Consider the following 5,726-nt stretch of genomic DNA (forward strand, 5'->3'; position numbering starts at 1 on the left):
TACAAAAGTAAATATATCAAAAAAAAAAAAAAAGTTGTGTTGGATTAACCTAAATCTTTTTGTAGGTCAACAAGAAGTCATTCCCTGGTAATAAAATACAAGACTACCTACTACCTATTGACTCATCGCTACTGCTCTTATTTTTTGAAACAAAATAACAAACAAACACACACACACATATATATATATATATATATATATATATATATATATATATATATATATATATATAACCCGTAGGAACCATGGTGACAAAATTAATTAAATTTTCAGGATGAAAACTCAAAATTACTATTCAGTTATTATAAATTATTAATAAAAGGATTTTTTTAGTTATATAAAATTATAATCGTTAATTTGAATAAATATGTGAAACTGTATCATCTTATAATTTTTATTAATTTTATTTTAATTTTTATTCTAATGTTTTTAATTTAATTTAATTAGAATGAGAAATTTAAAATTTCAAATTTGAAATTAAGAATCAATAGGTTGACAAGTGGCATGTATTAATTAGGAGGTTTAATAGGATGCCACTTGGCAAAAAAAAGAATAAAATATGTATTAATTAGGGAGCCTAATAGGATGATGTCAAAAAGAGATTAAAACTATTCTTTTATTATAATAGGGATATATATATATATATATATATATATATATATATATATATATATATATATATACTCCGTCCCAAAATAATAGTCTATAGACAAAAAACATACAGTTTAAGAAAACATTAATTACTATTGACTTTATTAAAGAAAATGACAATCTTACCCTTCAGTTGCATTTAATTCTATGGTAGTTGCATTTAATTTTATGGTAATTTAACTAATAATGAGAGGGATTATGGTAAAAAACATATTTATTTTTAGAAATAGACAATTATTTTGGGACAAACCAAAAAGGAAACATGGACTATTAATATGGGACGGAGGGAGCATATAAAATAGGGAAGTCTCAAGGCCGTGCTAAGCACGACCCACGGAAGGTTATTTGGGTATTTTTTTTTTCCACCATTGTCTAGTTTATAGTGCTAATAAAAAAAGGTTGGAAGTAAATTGTTGTAATTGGCTAGATTTCCAATGTACAATGTTGTCATAGTAAAAAGAAACCAAAATGCAATGCTATAGTACACAAATAATTAAAAGTACATTGCTATTTACCGCTTTTAGCCCTTATGAATGGGGAAACTTACACATATACTACGAATTAAAATAGGCTTTTTATCTTCATATTTACATAGTTTCGAGTCTTTTCTATCCTTAACAATGACCATGGCAAGCCTTGATGCATAAAAGTAAAATAGATTTATAATTTTGACTTTGTACCGAACCATGTAGTTCGTAATAATTACCCCAAGCTACAACATCTCCTTCCTCTTGTTTCATGTTTTCATGGATTATCATGCAAATAGGAGACATTAACCTTATGGAGATCACCATGTATTAAGGCTAGTGTTTTCTCCCACAACCTGCACAAATACAATATCACACATCATAATAAAAGATTACAGGGGTAAAAAGGTCAGCAACTTCAAGTTGTTATATTTTATTACTACGAACCTCCTCAGCATCCCTATCATGGTAAGGCGAAGTCCAATAGTTAAAGTTAGAAATCTTGTAAGGATGCTGAAAACATCAATTGATTTGTTTCAAAGGAAAAGATGACCACCATATTGCAATTCAAAACTCAAAAGCTTTTCAAAAAACAAATTACATATCTAAACTTAAACAATTTTATTACCTCGCATTCTATTTCCACACTTGGCTAAAATGCAGAGATTTAAAAATGATTACGATTGTTGGGATCTTTTACAACATTGTCTTTAATCAATAGACCATAAGTAGTAACGACTATACCACGAAAGTCAAAACTCACAAAGAAATAAATTGTTTATTATATTATTTAAATAAGAAATGAAATCCATCTTGTCACCCACCATTTCCAACGATTACATTGGAATGGATTTGATAGAAAGCAAATGAGTAAAACTAAAAGGTTTCAAAAACACATTCCCATTATTTCCAAATATTTGGCTGATAATTAAACAAATTTATCAGTATATGCATATAGAATCAGGTATAGAATAGACAGTTGTTCACAGTAAGCCTTAATAACAATATACATAGCACTAATGGTTTGATTTAAAATTTAATACAATAAACTTATCTGGTATTTAGGGTATGTATGTCATTTTTTAACCGAAAAAAGTGAAGAAAATTCACCTCTAGCTGGCACAAGGTTCCGATCAAACTTGAACGATCTTCACAAAGAACTCTGCCTTGCTCTTGTATTTCTGAAAATTCTATAAGCATAATCTGCTGATAGTCTTGTACAACTACTTCACTTGTGCCCTCTTCAAGTAAACATCGCTTTAATCCTTCAGTTGATAATGATATATCATTTTGTACAATGGATAATTTGTCATTTAATCTTCTTAAAGAACACTTGTATCATTTGCAACTGCAGAATACATGTAATCCTGTATCATCTGCAACTCCATGACACTTGTAATCCTGCACCAATAAGGCAAAGTAAGAATTTTCAGTGGATCATTTTTTTTTAAAGAATAACCACAACACACCTAAAACTCGGAAAAGGATAAATAAATCCTGTTATCAGTATGGATATCCTGTAGATGTAATGAAGTAAGTGGAATAGTTACTTGATGACGTGGCTTTTCTCTTTCACCCCAAAAAATGTCTTCCAAGATCAGTACAGCACTATGAAAGAGAGAAATTATAAAATTAAAGAAAGAAATTACGCAACCCAATTGTAAACAGCATAGAAATTGATACCAAGCAGAGGTGAAGCTACACAGCTAGCATTAAACTTTCTTTTAGACATTTCTTCAAACACCTGATATGCAGCTAAATTGCAATGATATAAACGGGTGAAAACTAAATCACATGTTTTAACAGTAACATTTGATCTTTCCTTCTTTGTTCTTCGAATCACAAACAAACACACCAAAAAAAATGAACACGAGCTTGTAGTTACCTATTTCCGATTATTATTTTTGGCCACCATTGAACACAACAATTCCCTTTTTACACCGGAAGTCTACATTTGGTCCCTGCATTTAAATTATAAGGATGCTTTGAATCAATCTCATATACACAAACAATCACCAATAAAAAAAATGGCACACTTAAATCAACAATCAATATACCTGTTTCATATACAAAAGCAACCACTAATAGTCGATCTAAAAAATGATAATTGGATAAGTCCATGAATTTATTACCAAACATGTTAAGAAAATAATAGCACCTTGTATTTTTTTGTCATCTTGTATGTTGGTGTGCGTGAAAATGTAAAGCATTCATTGGGTAATTCCAAGACCACACTGTCCATTGGTAACGACTCTTTTGCCTTGTCAGCAGAAAGAAATCCAGAGATCCTCCTAAGCTTAGATTTTTACTACTAACCTTTCATTTGGGAAGGTGACTAAATTCAACTATAAAGAATTAAAAAAAAAAGATACGAATTTACCTCTTCATCAACAAAAGAATTATGATTTGACATTTTAACGTATGATAGTCGTACCCATGGATTTGACAAAAAATAAGTGAAGTTAAACCAGTTTTCCTACTTTGGAAAGAGGTTTTATTCCAGCAATATCACTAACAGCTATTTTTAGACAACCTCACAATGTAATAGGATTACAAGTTATAAGCACCCCTAGCTAAGTTTTTTTTTTTTTTTTTTTTTTTTTTTTTTTTTTGTGAGGAAACTCACATGGACAGTAGAAAGTTACAACTCCAATAGCTTTTAGTGCATCAACCAACAAGCCACTCTATCTGCATAAAACCAAGCATCTGATTAATGTCGTACAAAATACATCTTCATAACCAATTTTCCCTCGTCAGGGTTTGTGGCAATCTAATTTGATCCTAATAGGATCGAGTTCTACACTCATTTGTTCATGATAATTTGAAATTTCAAATAAATAATTAGAAATGATATCAAAAAGTAACAAAAACTAACACAACCAACATCTCAACATAAGATTTGACGGCTCTTATTCAAACAATTACATTGACAATGTCATACAATTACATAATAGGCCCAAATACAAATTGCAGTCATATGTTCAATTTCAAATTTCACTAAAAAATCATTAAGATCTTCAATAACATCATATGTTCAATTTCAAATTTCACTAAAAAATCATTAAGATCTTCATTCTTCAATATCATTAGAAAGTTGAATTTACTTTAATTTCAAGAGCTCTACATTCTAGTAACATTTTTAGAAGATCAACGGGCTTACAATTTGTTATCTATTCCACTTTGAAATCTACAAACCTGCAATTTTAAACGTGGAACGATCAATATAAAGAGGGAGATTTCTAAATATTCGGTCTAGGTTTAGCGGTAATTCTTTTTAGTAGTAATTTGGAGAAAAAAACGTCAAGAGATTCAAAAACTAAAATTAATAAAAGAAGAGGCGAAAAAAGATCATTGATAGACTTTATAAAAAAACCAAATAGATGAAAAACGAAATTCAAGGAAACAAAAATTAAAAATTAAAAACAAACGCAAATAATATACAACTTTCGTGACCACTGTTGTATATCAAACCATCGTTGGCTGAAAACTAAGCGGTATTACAAACATCAAGCTTGTCGATAGCTAATGTACAAGAACAGGAGAAAGAAGCCAGGATAGTGAAAAGGAGAAAGGATAAATGACAAAAATAAAAAGAAAAAAAAAAATTATGTCGTTCTCCCGATACCAACACACGTCCTTAGCTCAAATTAGATAAGTCGTTAAATATCTTCTATGATTCGTCTCTCAAAACCAATAAGTAAAACAACAAAATTAGGACTGGGTTTGGTATGTAATCTAAATTGCGCACACACCTTTCAGAAATGACATCCAGCCACCACAGCTACAAAGGAATCCACAATTAGTAAAAAAAGAAGACGAAGATGATCGATAAAGTGATTAATTGATTATTAGCATTTGAGAGGGGGAGATAAAACCTGTAAGAAAAGAAGGAAGCGTTCCATTTTGACGTTGAAACTTTGACCCGATGAAATTGAAGCGGTGGTGGGAAATAGAAGCATCAAACATGGAGTGAAAAGAAGGAGGCGGAGAGTAGCGACATAACCGGAATAAATAAAGTAAAAGATAACTTGCAGATTGGTACGGAACACTGGTTTCTCTTGATGGCGATGGTGATAAAAAGGCTAATTTCATATGAAGAGAGAATGAATCGGAGAGGGAGAGACTGTTAGAAGCAGTGGTAAGGGAAACCGACGAAGAAAGATAATCAAAAAGAGAGAAGATATTTTGAGCGGTGGTAAAAATGTGGCAATCTTGTGGGGGAAGAATATACAACTGTCAGTGGTAAAGGAAATGACGGTGAACTGCTAAATCACGTCAGATTTCTTATCTAGCTATTGGATCATTAGATGAGTCGGAAACTGGCGTGAACACTGGAGCCCAAAACACACAGCAGCCCAAATTTGTATCTATTATCCACTGCCCAATATCCGACCCGACCGAACAAGGATCCACTTTTGTCTTGATGCTGAGGTGGAACTCCAAAAAAATCACCATAATTCCAGCATAATTCATCCAAAAATCCCTATTAAATCTCAAGACCCACTTTCCTTTTATTTTTAAGACATGGGGTATATATATATATATATATATATATATATATATATATATATATATATATATATATATATATATATATATATATATATA

The 5,726-nt window shown here is 30.7% G+C and overlaps 1 long non-coding RNA gene across 12 annotated transcripts; it reads right to left on the minus strand.

The window, feature by feature from the left end:
• Nucleotides 1-1,141: 1,141 nt before the first annotated feature.
• On the minus strand, nt 1,142-5,358 carry LOC145065917 (uncharacterized). 12 transcript variants are annotated; one of them, XR_013688580.1, is made up of 9 exons: nt 4,994-5,358; nt 4,871-4,899; nt 4,279-4,313; nt 3,745-3,806; nt 3,277-3,463; nt 3,176-3,211; nt 2,669-3,079; nt 2,229-2,519; nt 1,142-1,474 (listed from the first exon to the last, which is right to left on the minus strand). It is a non-coding gene; the product is annotated as an uncharacterized LOC145065917 (long non-coding RNA). The 12 variants fall into 12 exon arrangements; XR_013688574.1 differs by having other exon boundaries at nt 3,176-3,463; XR_013688579.1 differs by lacking the exons at nt 3,176-3,211; nt 3,277-3,463 and adding an exon at nt 1,566-1,578 and having other exon boundaries at nt 4,994-5,357.
• Nucleotides 5,359-5,726: the final 368 nt, after the last annotated feature.

The sequence above is a fragment of the Lactuca serriola genome, chromosome 8 (genome assembly GCF_051521515.1).
Source record: "Lactuca serriola cultivar US96UC23 chromosome 8, Lser_US96UC23_V15, whole genome shotgun sequence".
NCBI classification, from domain to species: Eukaryota; Viridiplantae; Streptophyta; class Magnoliopsida; order Asterales; family Asteraceae; genus Lactuca; species Lactuca serriola.